The sequence below is a fragment of the Fukomys damarensis genome, unplaced genomic scaffold (assembly GCF_012274545.1).
Source record: "Fukomys damarensis isolate Sample0158 unplaced genomic scaffold, DMR_v1.0_HiC HiC_scaffold_6, whole genome shotgun sequence".
Taxonomy (NCBI): domain Eukaryota; kingdom Metazoa; phylum Chordata; class Mammalia; order Rodentia; family Bathyergidae; genus Fukomys; species Fukomys damarensis.
This window is the reverse complement of record NW_022900918.1, coordinates 9155742-9175127: the sequence shown is the minus strand read 5'-3', so window position 1 is coordinate 9175127 and position 19386 is coordinate 9155742.

Here is a 19386-nt window from a genome sequence, read left to right as displayed (position 1 = left end):
GACGTAATTACCCAACACTGCACACGGGGTGCTAGTAGTGAAACTGTTTCCTCCTTCTGTGTGAATGTAGTAATCTTCACAGAAAGCTGGGAAGGAAAGAATATGTTGAAGCACATGCTTCACTTATCATTTTCATTCCGAATTTTTTTGAAAAGGAAAATCTGTGACCAGAGTTGTGGGTATTAGAAAAATGACTTTTGCTGCTATGTGGAAATTGGACTTGCTTACTTTCTCCTTCCTATACCAGTCAAAGACCAATTTCTACATAGCCACCAGGATCATTAATCTGAAACCTTAAGTCTTCTCAAGTGAGGTACCTTCTTAAAGCACTCTTGATGGAAAAACAAGAAAATGTTAGCCATGGAAATAATCCTGAAGCTAGTAGATAAATATGTAAATTGTAGTAGTATAGGTTGGAGACAGTGGTACCCAAACACACTGAGAAATAGAAATGACAAGACTTGAAGAAGAGCTTACTTTTGAAAGTCTGAATGATTAATTTATGTAATTAAAACTATTATGCATCTACTGTTAGAAGCTGGTTTTAGCAAGAGGTCAAAATCATTTTAGCTGTCTTCAAGGAACTCATGATGAAAGAGACATAAAACTAAACATAACATTATGTGATGAGCTCAGTGTGGGAATGTGTACATATTAATTTAGGAGTACAGCATAGGATAATAACTAATCCTCTTGAAAATTCCTAGATAAGACTTAGTAAAGGAAACAATTTTGGGAATGTCTTAGTTACTTTTCTTGTTGCTGAGACAAAATACCCAGAACACAAAGTTAAAGGAAAGGTTTATTTGTTTCACAGTTGGTAGACGCTTTAGTCTATAACTAGCTCCAAGGCAGGGCAGCGTGGCAAACAGGCATCACAGAGGAGGAACAGTTCATAGCAGGCAGAAGGTAGCAAAGAAAGCCAACAAGGGACAAGACAAGCTTCTTGCTGACCCTTATATTGTATCCAGGCTACCAGGATCAGGGTAACCATGATGCCAATCCAGGATTTTTCAAAATTTCTCAAATAGTTTCTTTGTTTTGACTCTCTTTTTTTATTTACTGTCTCACCAAATGCTCTAGTTTGGACCTGGAATGCCACCCAGCCTACATGTTAGGTACGTGTTCTCCAGCTTGGTACGGTCAGAAGGTGGTGGGAATGTTAAGAGGTGGGACCTACAGGGAGAGCTTCAGATCATTAGGGATGTGTCCTTGAAGATGATGGCACGACCCCTGTTTCTTCCTTTTTCTCTTGCCCTTGAAGGGCAAGAGTTTAGCAGTTCTGCTCTACCACTCACAACAGCCATGATATATCTCCTCTCCAACCCTCACCACCAGACTAATTCACAGACAGGAATCTCTAAGACTGTGAACCAAAGTAAATATTTCATCTTTGTAAGTTTATGATTTCAGGAATTTGTTAAGGTGACAGAAAGCTGAGTAACATACTAAGTTTACCATTAAAAAAAAAACCCTAAAAACATCTAACCCCTGTGTTCATGGAGTTTCTAACATAAGACTGCTAAGAATCTGATGAAGGGCATTAGATTTCTTTTAGCATCCTCTCTCCTAAATACCAAAGCATATTTATAAAAGTAAATTAATTTACTTGTGTTACCACTCTCTCTTTTAAAAACTCAATTCTTTTAGTTATGTAAAGGCAAACACCTCCATTTGGATGGGAGTCCTAACAGGTATCAATAAAGATCTCAATTATCTACAACTAACAGAAAACACAAATGCACTGGCTTTGAATAGTAAGAATTGTTTCCTGTGCAAGTCAGAAGACTGGTGTTCCAGAGGAAGCACACCATGATCCGTGACTCAAGTTTTCTCCCTCAATGCGTAGACCTTTGTCCATATGTGTGTTGCCTTGTGACCATAGAGGGACACTGCACTTACAACCATTCTTCTCAGTAACGGAGTAGACAAGGATGGAAGAATCAAAAGAGACTTTTCCCTGAGAAGTGCTTTCTTTTTGTTTTAGAAGGAAGCTCTGCCTGAAAGATTTTTTCATGTGTCTCTGAGGCTACAACTTAATCCTTTGTCAATGCTTACAAAGAGGTGGCCAAGAAAATTAAGTACTAATCTTTCCAGACCTCATCAATAAGAAACAGCAAAGAACCTGGTTGGAAACAAATACTGAGTGTGCCTACTTTCTGCAATACCTGCATACAATGCCATGAAAATTCATCTGTCGACTGACATGAATCAAAGGAAAACATGACCGATCTGGGTTTGCAAGCTAGAAATATAAGACATTTAGCAAAATTAGAATTTCATATAAACAATAAATAGGTATGAGTACATATTCCATGCATTATTTTGGAGATAAGTATACTAAAAAGTTACTTGTTACATTCACCCTTATTTGGGAATCCTGTATCTTATTTGCTAAATCTAGCAACCTTAAGTGAGGCCTTCTCCTTTTGCTTTTCAGATTGTTGGATACATTAAGTAGAATTTGCAGGACCCATGATGTTAAAGCACGAGTGCAATGTAGTCATCATGTACTATATATTAGTTTAAACTTTGTTGCAGCAATCTCCAGGAAACTATCTTCGAGACCTGTTTCTGACACAGCCTGACGTGTTAGGCTATCATTCTGGTCTTGGCCTTTGTTGACATGCCTGGAGGATCTTTCTTTACTTCCTGGGCCAGACATCAAGATTCAGAGCCCATCACCCCACAATACCTACACAGTATGACATAAAAATAAGATGAATATGAAATTTAAAGAATTAGACCCAATGCCAGTAATCCTCCTCCAGATATTCCCCTTTGCCTTGAACCCATCTTTCCCACCCAGCTTGCCTCTTTCTGAAGCAGTCCCAGAAGTCCTCTTTCATGAGTATCTTTAGCTGCACTGTTGTTGTTACTTCCAGGTCCTGAATAGATTCAAAAAGTTTACATTTATGGTCTTTTTTGACTTTGGGGAGATCCAGAATTAGTACTATGTCAGATACAGTGAATAGGGGGATAAGGACAACACCTTAATGTTTTGACAAACCTGCTTTTCTTTCGGATGGCAAGAGTGACACTCATGAAAGAGGTCTTCCACAGCTGGTTCCCAAAAGCACCACAATGGACAGGATGAGTGTGTTGGAAGGTGAGGGAGCATCTCTTGGTGGATTTATGGCATTGTGTCTTTATTGTAATACACTTTTCAATTATGCATTCATCATGAAGTTTGATCACCCCCTTGTAGTATTATACACACGTACACATAACACACAGCCTCTCCAGGAGGCTTACTTGTGGCCAGAGACAGCAATAAAACTTGAATTAGTTTAAATTGTAGAAGTGTCTGTATTTTTATATTAAGAATATCCTTCACTTTAGAAAATCAGTCTTTGACCGAACCAAAAAAAAAAAAAAAACCCACTGTCATCATTTCTTCAAGTGCTTTTTATTTGATTTTGAGTAACTGAAAAATTCACTCAAGTTCTTCCTCACAACAAAAGAAAAGTGCACACCAAACGTTAACTCAAGTCCTGAACGTTACAGAGCAGCACCCCAGGCCTCTACACTCCCCTCAGCTTTGTGTCAGCCCAGTCATCAGCAGCCTTGACCCACAGCGAGTCTTCCAGCATCCAGGCTGAGCCCAGAAGTGATGGCCGAGCTGCACATCAGCAACCCTTTCCTTATTACATATGCAGAATGGCTGCTAAATCCCCAGGAGAAAATGTCTATTATTGTATAACAGGAAATTATTGAGGATTTGAGCCAAAGAGAAAGAAAGCTGATGTGCCTGGGGTGGGCTGTGGATGTACCAAAGACTCTAAAAGAGCAATGATGTGGGAAGCTCCTAACCCCAGAATAATCCCATCTCCCAGATCCCAGGAATGGACAGTACCCCAGTATTCCCTGGGTAGTAAGCCTGGAATGTAGCTACTAAAACCCTGGAGAAACTTTCAATTTCCCCTAACTTCCTCCATCTTAACCCACTACACACACACACACACACTTAAAGCTCACAGTGCCACCATGTCATCCCCACCCATTATGGGCCATGAAGATAATCCCAAACTGGGCTGAGCTGCTGCTGTTCACTACTGGGCTATGAATGAAAGATGTGAGGGCAGCCAAACCTAGAGAGCACTCCAAGGAGCTAAGTAAGCAGTTTCTTCAGATCGTTGTGCAACAGGCAATTAAGAAGAGGGTGGCACCTTAACACCGAGAAAGCTCTCTCTTGGTCTTGGACAGTTCACAGTGGGTGTTGGAGATCCTAAACATATTGAATAATTTGCCCAGATAGCTGTGCCGGCAGTTTTTAATTCTGTAAAAGATACGAAAACTCTTCTTTATTATTTTATAACTTTTAGAGGCAGCGTCCCATGATGTTCCCTAGGCTGACCTTGAATTCCTGGGGCTCGAATGATCCTACAGCTAGAGACTCTAGTAAGTGCACATCTTGTAATCCTTTTTATACAGACCTAGGCCGTGATGTTGGTCATACATACAATTATTTGTGTGTTTATACTGTAAAGACAGGGACCACGTCTTCATCTATGCATCCTCAGGATGTAAGGGGCATTCAGACAGTGTACATATGTAATATATTTTTCTTGAATGAATAATAAGTAGATTCGCTTCTGATTGATTCCACCCCATCCTCCCAAGGAAGTGAAGAAAACATCATCTTCTAACTGGTGTTTGAGAAGTCTGCCTGCTGAGATCAAAAACTGTTACTAGTCACCAATGAAGACAAAAGTGAAATGCACAAGTAAAAATACATTTATAGAACTTAAGTGAAAAATTCTAATTATTTCAAAAATAATTTAAAACAATAATTTTTGGAAATTGGCAAATGAATATTTAATGGAAAAGAAATTTTAAATACAGTTTTCTAAAAATTTCTTAATAAATGATTTAGTAATTTAATCTTCCCAATATTTTTCACAATGTGATATAGCTAGTATAAATGACTTCCTCTCTATCTTTTTTGCAGCCATAATATAATCAGTTTTGGACATGCATGTTTGTGCACAAAGATGAATAAATTTATGTTGAATAAATTCTTAAGTGTTACTTTTTTAAATAAAAAACCACATATTTTATAATGTTGATCTGTGTTCTTAATGCTAAGCAGAAGTCCTCTTTGCCCATCCCCTCACCAAAACTGAGTATTACTTACATTTTTAATTTTGCCCTACTGATGGATTAAAGGATGTATTTTCCATGTTTTAATTATAATCTCTAAGATTTTAATCTCCCTAGTGAATTAAACATGTTTTCTATATTTATTGCAACTTATAGTTTCTCTGAATTGTCTGTTCTCATCTTTGCCCACTTTTCTATTATATATTTGTGATTTGTGTATATCTCTGAAGCAATTTTTATGGAGAGCTAAAATTATTTTTAAAAACTAGTCATGGGTGAACAGCAAATTTAAACTACATAACATGCATCACTGAATTTTGTAGATATAAAGATCGGAACTCTAGCAGCCTATTTAATATGGTGTGTATACCAAGAGCTTGCTGGGAAAGGTACGAGTTTATATTCTTTCATTCTGATCATTATCATTGCCTCTCTCCTCTCTCCTCTGCACCTCACAGTCCTAAAAATAGGAAATATAAATCAAAGAGGAAAACTGAATGGGAAGATAAAAATCGTAGGTCCTTGAATATACAGGCAATATAGCAGTCCAGTGAGTATCCTACAGTACATCTTAGGCTTATTTAAAGTACCTCTAATTTAAACATCTGATGCACTTTATTAAAACAAACATATTAACATCTTTTATTAAAAGCAAGTTTGCAGGATTAGTCACATCCTATCAAGAGTACCAATGATTATTCACAGCAATAAAAAATGAAATTGAATTTACTGGAAGCCCTTTATCAATAGATATTCACCTATTCGGAATTTAATTATTTTAAATTTAAGGCATGCTTTTACCACAAGAAAATTTGGTAAAGGGTGAGTACTCTTTAAAAAAAATTTTTTTGGGAGATAATTGACCATGTGAAATAGGAAGAAAGGGGCTAAAGGTGTAAGGAAAATGGGAAGGGTAGGGGAAAGGGAATAAGGGAAAGGAAAAAAATATGACAAAATGAAAAAATGGAAATAGAGTGTTTGTAAATGGGGGGAGGAGGAAGGGATGAAGGGAGGGCAGGGAGAAGGGGAAAAATGAGACCCAAGATCTGTCATGTAAAGGTACAAGATCCCAGCAATGAATGTAACTGCACTGCATACCTAAAATGTACCAATAAACTCAATAAAAAATTCTTTCCATAATACTTTTAAACAGCTGGCTAGATTGTGTGTCTTTTATATGTAGATTACTGAACTTGTTTCATTGTTTTCTAAAATATTAATGCAGATACTCTCTTGAGTTTTGGTGTACTCTGTTATTTGCCATTCACAGTTTTGATTCCAGCTTTGACACAACAGGATCTTGATCCTAAGATTCCCTAAGGATAGTATGACTTTTCTGAATAATTATCAATACTCTGCCTATATCCTTGCTCCTGTTTGCCAGTAATGGATTGAAATCATGGACTCATGATTTAAGGGAAATGCTTCCATTTAAAAATAAAACATTGCCTCTTATTTGTGGTGGGGCTTCCTGATGATGTGGTTCACCACTGTGCATGTGAGAGTCACAGGAACATGACAGCACCAGTGGGCACGGATGGGTGTGTCCTAGAATGCTGAGCTTGCCAAGTGGGCAATCAGATCCACTAGTTTTTTCTTGCTCACATAAGAAATACAAGAGAAGGCAGACAGAGAGACATTAGGAGCACAAACAATGTTACTAAAAGGATGGAAAATTCTCACATAATAATAGTAGCCAGTTACTGATCCTACAATGTAAGTATTATCAGGGAAATGACAAGTTTTGAAGACACTTGTAAGGAAATAACTTGCTAAAGGTCAGAGCCCTCAGAGATGTCAGCCAAGAGTCAAACCCTGGGTGTTTCAATGCCTCTTGTGAGTTCTGGTCCTCGAGAGAATTTAAGATAAAAATTCGCCCCATTCCTGACCCTCCCTCGAAATAGACATAGTGTAAATTTTAGGGGAAAGAACCACTGAATAATCTATATACCAAGCCTAAAAAAGATCTAGGAGCACTAAAACCTCAAATTACAAAGAAGATTAATTTTAGGTGTCTTGTTTTGTTTTACATATTAATAGCTGTGTGAGAGAACCAGAAAAGACCTGTGGATAGCAGGGTATGGACAGTGAGTTGGCACACCTGGGTCAGACCTTCTCCACTGTGCTTCAGATTTTCTAGTGAAAATAGATCTACAGAGACAATATCACTGTGAGCTTTTCTCTAAATTGTCTAATTCTTGTCTTTCAGAAATACTTATACTCTCCTGTCTATGTTAAAGGATCTAATTGGTATTAGGTGGCTATTATCATTATATTCAGCCATTGATTTCATTCAACAGGTGTTTATTGAGCAACTAGTTACTATGTGTGAGGTGCTATTTAAATAGACATCAACAAGTTAAACATTTTTCCTTAACATCATGCTAATTTGCTGTTTTGTATCATATTGAACAATGAATCAATTCACTTCACAATAAATGTAGAGAAATATGAAGAAAAAATTACACTTACTCCCATCTCTCTAATTCTGAAATGTCTGTAGTGAAAACCAAGTAGATCCTTTTTCATTACATTTTTATCAATCCAGTTATAATATTAGACTTATGAATTTTAGAATGAGAAAGAACCACATATGGAGTGATAAAGTAAAAATAAAGAGAGGAATTATAGTTTTTATGTAAATTAGTTTTTGAGTGCTTAGTGACTCTAAGTAAAAGTTAGGTTACAAAAACCAAAAATAGTGAGCAACCCATTTTTTATTTCCTCCTTTGTCTTCAGGACCACCAATGTCACGAACAATTTGGTAGTAAAGATGGTTTGAAATTAAGGTGTGCCTTATTGTGGTTAGTACTTAATACAGGTTTAGGTTGAGATAATGTAGAAGCAAGCGCATAGTCTCCCCTTCTTCATGTTATACACTAGACAAATCCTCAGCACAAGTATTGGAAAGAAATCTCAGAGTCTCATTCAGTAGGTTTCCCTGCTCATGGTCCTAGATGAATTTACAGTCAAGTAGGGGTCAAGAAATTGAATTAGAAACCTGATTCTACAACTGTCATACATCCGAAACATAAATTAACTGATTGGAACCAGCTGGCCATATAGGAATTTTAAAATCTCTGCTGACTAAAAGAAAATGGACAAGTACTGGTTGGTAAAGCCAGGTTTTAACCAGTCTAAAAGCTTCTACTCAGGAACAAAAAAGAAGCAGCCATTTAAAATGGTACTCCGTGTCAGTAAGTTTATTAAATACGGAGACTGGCAATCCTGGGTAAAAGTAGACTGTCCATCCAATTAAATTACAGAATATTAAAAAGGTCAAAGCAATATAGAAGTCCTCTAATTCATAAAAACACTAAAATTCTGATTTCTCATACTCCTGACAAAGATTGTAATTGCAATTTGAAAAGGGTAAAATATTTATCTAGTCCTTTGACAATGATTGAAATGAGAATGTGACTGGTCACAAATGTAACCTCTGAAATGCAATGTGAAAACTCATTTTTTTGAAAGGGCTGAACCAATATACCTATTTCTTTTGTCTTTGCAAGGAGCATTACAAGATATGACAAAATCATGTATGAATCCTTTAATATATATTTAGTCAATATCTCCTTATGTATAAAATATTACTTTTCTGAAGACCCTATGAGCTCCTGAATCACATCAGCATTAATTCTTCCCCTCACGATGGATCATGTTGTGGTTTTCTGCTAATATTTAGTTTGCTTCCTATCTTGTTAAAGACATTCAAGAATGGGGGCCCTGTATGTACTTCAAGTCTTTCTAAGGAATATGGGATATAAACTGCATTGTGTACACAATAGAGCTGTGACTTTATTTGTAATCAACATTTAAAATGACCGACTTTCTCATAAATACACTAAGTAGGATGATCTATGAGATTTCTAATTTATTCTTGTTTAAAATTTAACCATGCTTTTTTAAAGCATATCAATTTTGTTAATACCATGTAATTAAAACATGTCAGTGCACAGCAAGTTTTAGTCTAAATTAATGACTATGAGAATTATTTTAATTAAATAACCAATTATAGAAAAATCGCAAGCATGAGAGCTGACATTTAAATGAATTTCATTTAAATTGCTTCTTAACATTGTCCCATCTAGGACACTAATGCAAAATGAACTATTGTATCAACTTAGATTATCACTATTTTTGCATGCACATAATGTATTCATATTCAATCACTGGAACTGAGTAGAATATTTGGTATTGATCTAAAACTTCTATTAATAAAAACACAACAGAATGAGCTAAAGTAAAAACAAACCATCTTTCTTTTTGACTTCTTTTTTTTAATATGGGCTGCTGAATGCTATTATAATTTAATACCCACAGGGAAAAAGATGTTTATGCATTTGGGAATTGTACCTAATTAAATCAGAAGACTGAGATCCACTTTGAAGTGAATACACACTTATGACATCAATGCCCTGCGCACAGTGGGACTCCATAGATGCTGGTTACCAGTGATGACGTGTGTGTTTTTGTTTTCTGTTTTTCTTTCATGTGCACTGGGGTGGGATATATCTTCCTCTCTTAAATTGGATAATGCAAGGGGATACCTGTTGTATGATAGTCCAGCTGGATATACATCCATGTGTGTTTGTTTGTGTGCAGCTACAACAGGGCAGGGTCTTTTTCTTTACTGAAATAAATGATTGCTACTGTTTTTATGTAATTTAATTAAGTTTTTGTTATTTAATTCATAGTCATTCTTCCACAAATATATGGACATTTTTTTAAAAGGTAAGTAACTTATTATGACTTTGCCCACTAACAACCTTTATCTCTATTATACTATTCTAGGAAAAGAAGCCTGAAACAAATGCAAATTTATCCCAATGCTGCTGTCTTTATTTATGACAAACTACAACTATAGAAAAGCTACAAAAAACAAATGTTTTGTCCATATATGATCTTCAGTATATAGTACTCCTCAATGAGCTATCCCAGTGGCCTTTGTCCATATATGAGATGAAGTTGAACACATCTGATTCATTGCTGTACAATTGTAAGACTTTAAAGAAGGTACTTTATCTATGGATGCCAGTTATTCCTTTGTTTGCAGCCATATAACACAGTGTGATATAAAATTCATGATTTTAAATGGACTATTATTACCCCTCTAACTTAGTTTTTCTAACACGAGTTTCATGCATACCTTTGGGGAAATTCTTATTTATTTAGTAGGTTGCAACCTATAATAAGATGAGCTTTCTTCATGTTGCTACAAAAAGAAGCAACCATTTTTCGATTTGATCAGTTAACTGTTTTTCTTCATTGGAATGCATGAGGGTATGTAGTTTAATTATTTTGTTTGTATTTGTAGATCACCTTTTTTCCATCCTCAAAGATTATTTAATATCAGAAAAAAACAAGAAGATTTTTCTACATAGTTCATCTTGCTATCTCTTTAAAAATAAAGAGGAAAAGAAAAGGCTACTGCATTTGTTGTTCATTGATTAACCAGTAATGTTATGTATAAATAATGTATCTGACAGTATGGCAGCCCACTTGGGACATTATGCCATTTACTACAAAATAGGATGCAACATACAACTGAGCAGTGAGAACAAATTAAACATCTTTCCTTGGTAACTTTAGCATTTTTATTAGGTGATAAACATCACAGTGAGAGGAAAGCAGATGTAGTTATTTCAGTAATATTAACCTTAATCGAAAGCTAACTTGACATATAGCATAATACTTTTGCATTATAAAATTTTGTCCAATAACAATGGAAACCAAATTTTCCAAGGTCATTATAAAGATGATAGCTGTAAAAATTAATGACTGTCTTGTGTAAAATTTCATCTATAGCTACTGAATTGTATTATTAATATTGATGAAAAAAATCTAAACATAAATCTAGTGTCTTATAAGCTTCAAAAATGGCTGAGTATTTTCAGTGTTGTATTTCCCTTGCCTTAACAAGTATGTCCTGTAGTGTTATGTTGCTATGTGTGAATTTTGTTCTTTCAAGGCTATGTTAAAATAATCTACAAACTATTAGAAGCCACCGAAGATGAATAAAATGAAGACCAGTTTTGTGATTAGCAACCCACATCCATCTTCCCTTCTGTTTTGTTTCATTCCATTATTTACTCAAGGGGATACAGAGATGAGATATTCAATCCTTAAAAGAATTAGTAACTGAGTAGTTACAAACTATTGTTTAGGTCCACTGGATATATAGAATATGTTGTAACACATTTGTCCTTCTTCCTGTCCCAAAATACTTATTATTTTCTTATTTTATGTTAGGCAATGTTCTAGACTACAGCAATAAATGAAACAAAGACTCTGTCCCACATCTTTCTTGTATTTTTAACAGGGGAAATAGTCTGTAAACAAAAAAGATAATAAATACATAAGTGACACTGCATTTTGTAAGAGGAAACACGGAAAAAAAGCAAAAGAATTAGACAAAGGTAAAAAAGGAGAGGGGACGATTGTTGTAAAACTGGTTGTCAGGCTAGGTCTCACTGAGGGGGGATATCTGAGCAAAGTCTGAAGGAAGTGAAAAGTTAGCTTTCCCTGGAAGCAAAATGAAGAGGCCAGAAGGAACAACCAGTCTAATGTTCCTAAATAGGAGTTTTGCCTGACATGTCCAAACTGTGAAGATGCAGAGGGGTCAGAGGGTAACCCTGACAGGAAGGAGGTTGGATGCCTTTTCACATAGGGCCTTGTGGGCCACTGCAAGGAATTCAGCCTTTGTCAGATGTGCGGAGCTATTGTTGTGTGGGGTTGGCATGGCCTGACCTAGGTTTTGCAGGATCCCCCTACCTTCTGTATTGGGAATTCATTGTAGGAGAGTAAGACAGTCATATGCAGACTGGGTGGCTTAACAATAGAAATGTATTTACTATACCTACAAAGGCCAGAAGTTTAAGATTAAATGCCAGTAGGGCTGGTTTCTTGTGATGCCTCTCTCCTTGGCTTGCAGATGTCCACATTCTCACTGTGTGCTCTGTTCCTGGGGTCTCTTCATCTTATGAGGAAAGCAGTCCTATTGGATCATGGCTCAATTCTTATTACTTAATTGAACTGTATTCACCTCTTTAAAGGCCCTAGCTCAAATATAGTCACATTGTAGGTTAGGGTTTCAACATACAATTTTGGAAAGGACACGGTTGAGTCTATAACAAAGAGTAAAAGAAATGAAGACTATCACAGCAAATCAGGCAAGAGAGGATGGTGACTTGTAAAGTAATGATTTAAATCACAGGGGTAGTCATGAATTTGGTGAAGTCATGAAAGTCATGAAAGTTTCAGAAATAGTTTGAAGACAGATCTGAAAAGAATTTCTTGATTCATTTGAAGCAAGACATAAGTAAGAAATTACAGTAAGTATAGCTCCAAAGTTTTGGGTTTGAACAATTAGAAAAATAGAATTTCCATCACTTGAGAGTGATTAAGCTGGAGAAGGAGCAAATTTGGGGTAAGAGGCAATCAAAAGTTCAGAATTAGACTCATGGAGTTTGAGGTTTCTATTTGTATGACTTAGTAGAAATGTCAAGGGCACAGTTGGACGAGCAGTCCAGGGAGGTGTAGAATAGAAACAGAAATCTGGAAGTCTTTGGGCATAGAGATGGAATTTAAAGGCAGAAGATTGGAGGTGATAGAAGAGTGTGTGTAAATAAAGAGATGAGTCCAATTCCTGTGGTTTCCCTGGAACAGCTTTGGGGAGGAAAAAGAACCAGCAACAGAGGGTAGCAAAGTAACAGAGAAGTAGAATTGCAGGAAAACCATTTGACTGTAAAGGAAGCCAACAGGACAAAGTATATCAAGGGAGTGTTTTTTGATGCTGTTAAATGCTGCCCTCAGCTCACGGAGAAGAGGTGTTGGTGGCTGATCTGTGGGTTGAACAACATGACCTTTCACCACGTCAGCTTGGGTGGATAAAATTAGGATTGCAGAGAGTATAAGGAAGAATGGGAAGAGACAGATTGAAGACAATAGCAACAGACTACTTTTCCAAAGTGTTTTGCCTCAAAGAAGGAGCAGGGAAAGGGGTGGCTACTGGAAGCAGGAAAAGTCAAGAGAAAGGCTTATTTTTAGAATGATTAAAAATTATATCAGGATGTTTTTGCTCATGGGATGAACCTAAGTAAAGAATGAGACAAAGATTATGGAGCAGAGAGAAAGGATTGCTGGAGTGTTCTGAATGATGCGAGAAGAGTTGGATCTGAACACAAGAGGAGGGCTAGCTCCTGATGAAAGCCCTGATGGTTCTGTCTGTGGAGAAATCAGGAAGATAGAGACTGTGGGCACAGGTGGTGGCAAGTGGTCAATGTGGGAAAATCTAAGGACATCCACTACCCAGTACTTCGGCTTTCTTATCACATATGACACAATGGCCATGAATTCTAACTCTACAGATGCTTTCCAAAGCACTTGACCCAGGATTGGAAAGGTCCACCGTTGTTGGCAAGTAAGGAAAGAACAGGGGAGTTGTCTGAGTTGTTAGCAGGTAGTTGTCTGCAAAGTGACATCAACTTAGATTCTCATAGCACTTTGTTATTCACAGAAAGCTTTTATATACACTCGATTCTCTCATATCAATGGCGATTACTTATTACTGTCGTTTTCACTATTTTATTGATAATGACTGTCTTGCCCAATTCACTCTGGTAGCTCCTGAGAATTTTATTTCTCATCAAGAGTTTAGGGACAAAAGAACAGAGGACCACAGGAAGACCTTTCAAGGGAATCTCCAGGAGATCCTGCTGAATAACTGAAATTCAAACTACCTGGCTCTGGAGTCTGAGAATCAGCTACTGAGGACCAAGGAAAAGCAAAGGGATGTGACTTGTGTTTCTTCTGACTCCTTAAGATTGAGTCCCAATGATAAAATGGAACAGTTTTCAAGTTTTTTCATTGTCTCTTCATCTTAGTCACATTTCTCATTGCTGAGATGAAATACCTGATGCCCAAAGTTAAGGGAGGAAAGGTTTATTTAGCTCACAGCTTGTGGAGGTTTCAGTCCATAATCAGCTTGCTACAAGGCAGGGTTGCATGGCAGAGGAGAAACATCCATAGTGGGCAAAAGGTGGCAAAGCAACACGGATGACCACAGCTCTTTCTATCCCTTATATCTTATCCAGACTACTTAGGGCAAGTAGCACTCACAGCCTTATCCTAGTGCCCTTGATCCTAGCATTGCACCATGAATCACTGTGAGTCTCAGATACTCTTAATTCAGCCACATCTGAAAAAGCCCCACCTATGACCACAGGAGGCTTTAGGGGACATCTATGCACAAGTCATAACACCCTTTCTAGAAAGTCTTATGTAAGAAATGGAGATATAGCTACACTAACTCATCCCATGAATAGATTGATAGGAAACAATTCAATAAATTTGATTCCAGACATGAGCTCATTCTCCCCTCTGAGAACAACTGTTCTCCTTTTTTGTACTTAGCTGAGATTTTTTTTTCAGAATAAATCCTCATTCCCTAGTGGGTGAATAGATCCTCATTCCCTCCCCTGTATCAGTTAGACTTCATCAGAAGGACAGACAATATAAGATTTTAAATAAATAAATATGTGTGTATGTATACAAAAGAGTCACTGGGTAGGCTTACCGTAGCTGCCTATGGAATCAGGGGTGCAAGCATAATGGCTATCTGTGCACTGACAGGGTGGAAAATCCAGTCAAAGGTCAAAGGCCTGGAATTCACGACAGTGGCTGGTTGAAGTCCATGTCAGAAAGCCAGAAGGACTCCATTAGAAGGCTAAGGAGTCTACACTAGAGGCATAAAAAAATGCAGAGAAACTCCAAAAGCAATGACATAGACCAGAGCTCCTCCAAAGGACGGAAAAAAAGGACTTCCTTATTACCTCACTTTTTATTCTGTTAGGCTGCAGGCCTAATGGATGGTGCCACCCTCATCTGGGTGGATTTTCCCTCGTCAGTCTATTGTCGATAGTCTATGTCAGTCATTCATGGGCACCTGATAGATTTACCCGCAGTTTTTTACAAAAGTCAAGGTTAATATATCACAGTGAACTGCCACAATACACTACCTATTCTCTTTTCCATCCCTAGCCAGAGGCAGAACAGTGGTTCCTGTAGTACTTACTGAGTAGCACTGCAGAAATCAGGCAAGTGTGGTTCCCATTTTACGGATGATAAAACCAAAGTTCTAAAAGTGGAGAACATAAACCAGTACAACCACTGTGGAAATTAGAATGGAGAGTCTTCAAAAACTGAAAGCAGAAATTCCATTTGACCCAAATATTACCTATCTAGGTATCTTCCTGAAAGAGTTAAAAACACCTTTTTTACAGAGCCACATGCATATTCATGTTTATAGGAGCACAATTCATTACAGCTAAACCTTGGAAACTGTCTCTATGTCCATCAATGGATACATGGATAAAGAAAATGTGGTGTTTATACACCACGGAGTACTATACTGCCATAAAGACACAGGAGCTATTTATAGGGCTATGGATGCATTTTGAGTCCATTAAATGAAATGCATCAGAAACACAAGCTTAACTATCATATGATTTGCTGGGCATGGTGGGACATGCTTGCAGTCCCAGCATTTAGGAAGATGAGGTAGAAGGGTCACTGAGAGTTTGAGGCCAACCTGGGCTATGTAGTGAGTTCAAGGCCAATTTGAACTGTACAGTGAGACCCTGTATATCCCCCATCTTATGACTTCTCTTATATGAGAAACCCAAAATGTAAATAAAGTCAAAATAAAAGTTTGAGAAAATGAAATATGGAGATAAATCTTTATAGGAGCAGGATCAAAAGGATGGAGGGAGAGGCAAGAGAAGGGAAGGGGAAGGGAAATGAAGAAGGGAATTAGAATGTGCTATTTCCGTGCACCAACTTCATAAAAGAAATGTAAATATCGTGTGCCACAAAAATGTACAAAAAAGGGGGCGAATGGAGGGTGGAGGAAGGGTAGGGAAATTGGACGAAAGAAGGAATGAAGATGTGTTATATACCTGTGCCAACTGCTACAGGAATGTAAACATTATGTACTGCAAACAGGTACGAATAAAAAGTTAAATCAGTGAGAAATTGAAAAACAAAAGGGGGATCAAGTAATAACTTATCTAATGTCTGAAGTGACCACTAGTTTAGTGTCATTTTTCATATGCTGAAGTTTAGTATCAACTGAAGCTGTATCCTTCCTGTAAAAGACAGTGAGTCATGGGAAACAATTCCTCAAGGCCTATCTCGTTTAAATTGTATTTAAGCATCAAATTCTTAGAATCAGAGAGTAGCATGTGGTTACCACAGGTGGGACAGGGTTGGAGAGACTTTGGTGAAATGTACAAAGTTTTGGTTTTGTGAGATCTGAAGATCTAATGTGTCTAGGAGTGATTATAGGTGAAAATACTGCCTTGTACACATTGCTTGAAATTTGCCAAAAAACCTAAGTCTCAAGTGTTCTCACCCTGCAAACACACACACAGTGACTATGTAAAGCTAAGAATATGTGAATTCATTTGAATGTGATGATCATATCACAATATACCTGTATATCAAATAATCAAGTTATGAACCTTAAATACATAAAATAAAAATTTAAAAACAGAAATATTTGTAAACAAGGTTAAGTAGTCAGCTATATATTAAAGTCACTTTGCTCCTTGTTATATTTTGTGAAATGTAATTAAAAAGACTTTTCACCTGAAAAGTAGTACTTTATGTGCATATGTACAGAAGAGTTAGATAATTGAGATAATTGGCAACTATATACATAGGTAGAATGCATCAAGAAACCAATTTTATGCAATTGACACAACCTAAAATAACCTTTCAAATCTTTGAGTAATACAGCTGCTCCCATTTTAACCTTACAAAGTCAATGTTTCTTTTGAATATTGAAGATTGGTTTTGTATTAACTCTTCTATGGATGCTTGACATTTTATGTTATCTAAAGATATGATGTTAGTTTCCATCTAAAGAATTATCAAAAAGTCTGAATTGCACTAATGCTTACACGTCTGTACACAGAGGTCCCGTTAACATTTTCCACTGGAATCGCAGCTGTTGGGAAGTTAAAATTCTGACTGAGAGCGATTGCCAGGTGTGATACACAAAGGCCCATGCAAGTGAAATGAAATAACAGAAATCTTTATGTAACACATCGTCTTTAGAATCGAAGCACAAACATAGTACAACCTTCTTCTTCTCTAGGAAAAGCCAAAACTGGGCATTTTTCCATAGCTCCTTCAGCATTCTGGCTTGCACTTCATGTACTATTCACAGACAGTGACAACAGCTAACACGGACAAGGCATCTGTGTCATGCACGTGCCTTGTGTAACTTCTTCATGTTCTATTGTAGTTTCAGATCCCACCACTTGATGGCAGATGCAGTAAAAGTCAGTTAAGACCAGGAAGGAAGATCCCAAATGCTCCCTGTTGGAAATGCAGAATCCCTAGGCTGTGGATCTCCTCATCTTTCACTTCAGGGATTCAGGATAAAGGTTCCACCTAAACAGTGTGGTACTCAGGGTGTGAAGGTGTGTGTCGGATTGGGATCAAGACACTTCTAGGACAGGGCGTGAGGCTTGGGGAAGAGAGAGGGAAGAATATGGGATAGAATTGGGGAGAACAGATCTGAATTTGGCTAAAATTAGGGAATGACACACATAGTGAAATAGTCTCATGATTATTTTATGATGAAGCATTTGAATATAGAGGGAAGAAACAGTTATCTTTCAAAAATCTATTTATAATTATATAGCATCTCTATACAGAAAGATATTCTCTCTGTCTCTGTCTATCTCTCTGCTTTTGTCTTTGTCTCTGTCTCTCTCTCTTTCCCTGTTTATACACACATTTACATACACATATATCTTGATTTCAGGTACAGGTCAGAATATAGTTATATTAGCTTTGGTATCACTGGACACATTCATGTCGATATTGTTCAGTGATCATTTTAAAATACAAATATACAAGTATTTAATGTTCATACTAAATCACTGAAGTTATATATTTTATTCTGCATCTTGCGCATACACATTTTCTTTGTTCTTACCAGTAAAGTGGAGAAGCTGCATAGAACTATCTCAACTATTTTTGTTTCACTGTTTATGTTTCAAGGTATACACATTTTCTACCTTTGACTTACTGTTGAGTAGAAAGATTGAAAGGTAAAGGAACTAGGGATTGCCCTGTGTTTTCTTTTCCTTCAAAGTCACCATCTTCAGCAGAAATGGGTTGTTAGCACAGAGAAGCAATGTGGATAAGAAAAAGGATGAGGATAATTAGTCCTTGGTGGTCAGCACTATATCATCAGTTCTTTAGGCATTTGAAGGAAGGTCTGGTTTAAGTGTAAAGTGCAATCTTTTAAAGAAGTCCATGCGCCCACTCACTCAGTTGTGGACGTGGCACACCTTGCACTTGCTTTGAGTCTTGCTGAATTCTCAAACATCCCCACATTGTGCTCTACCAGACCTCGGTGTTGATAGGGTACTATAGTGCTCTATGAAAGTGTGTGAAATGCATACACATGGAAAGACAAAAACTGGTAGACTACCATCATATCCACGTGTATTCTCTTCATTCTTGTTCAAGTGTCCCTTGGTAATTCATTCACAGAACGAAGTTCAAAGATAAAATCATTACAATTTTCAAGATATAAACAGTAGAGTATTAATTAGGCATGGATCCCTGTGCAAGGCCATAGAATTTGCATCGTGAAGCTGACCTTGGCACCTACTCAAGCATCTAAAATCCTACTAAGGTACACACTCGCACACGCACACACATACACTTGAAGGCCGTGGATTTAACTCAGTGCTTCCACCTCCTGCCTTGCAAGCACAAGGGCACAAGTTCAATCCCTGGTACCAAAAAAAAAAAAAAAAAAAAAGGAATTAAATGCATCAAATGATTTTGTATTGACTGAGGTAGGAGGTAGCCAGCCAGCTAGAGAATGAAGGGAGGGCCCACCAATACAACTTCTGAGATAAACATTTGTCCAGGACCAGGATATCCAGGTCTAAACATAAGGACAAAAAGTAACCGGCTCACCTAGTTTATACCGGGTAACCTAGTTTCTGGGCCTGCATCCTGAAGTCTTTGGCAATCCTTGGCTGACCAAGTCCTGGGATTACAGGCATGTGCCACCATGCCTGGTTGAGGCCGTACTCTTAAGTGAAATAAATAGGACACACATGTGTAAATAATGAATAGTTTCTATGGTATGAGAACCTGAAAGTGTAAATAAAGATCCAAATGTATAACAGATAATGCAAAATAGGAAGAAAAGGTCCAGAGGGGAAAGGGAAGTGGGAAGGGCAGGTGAAA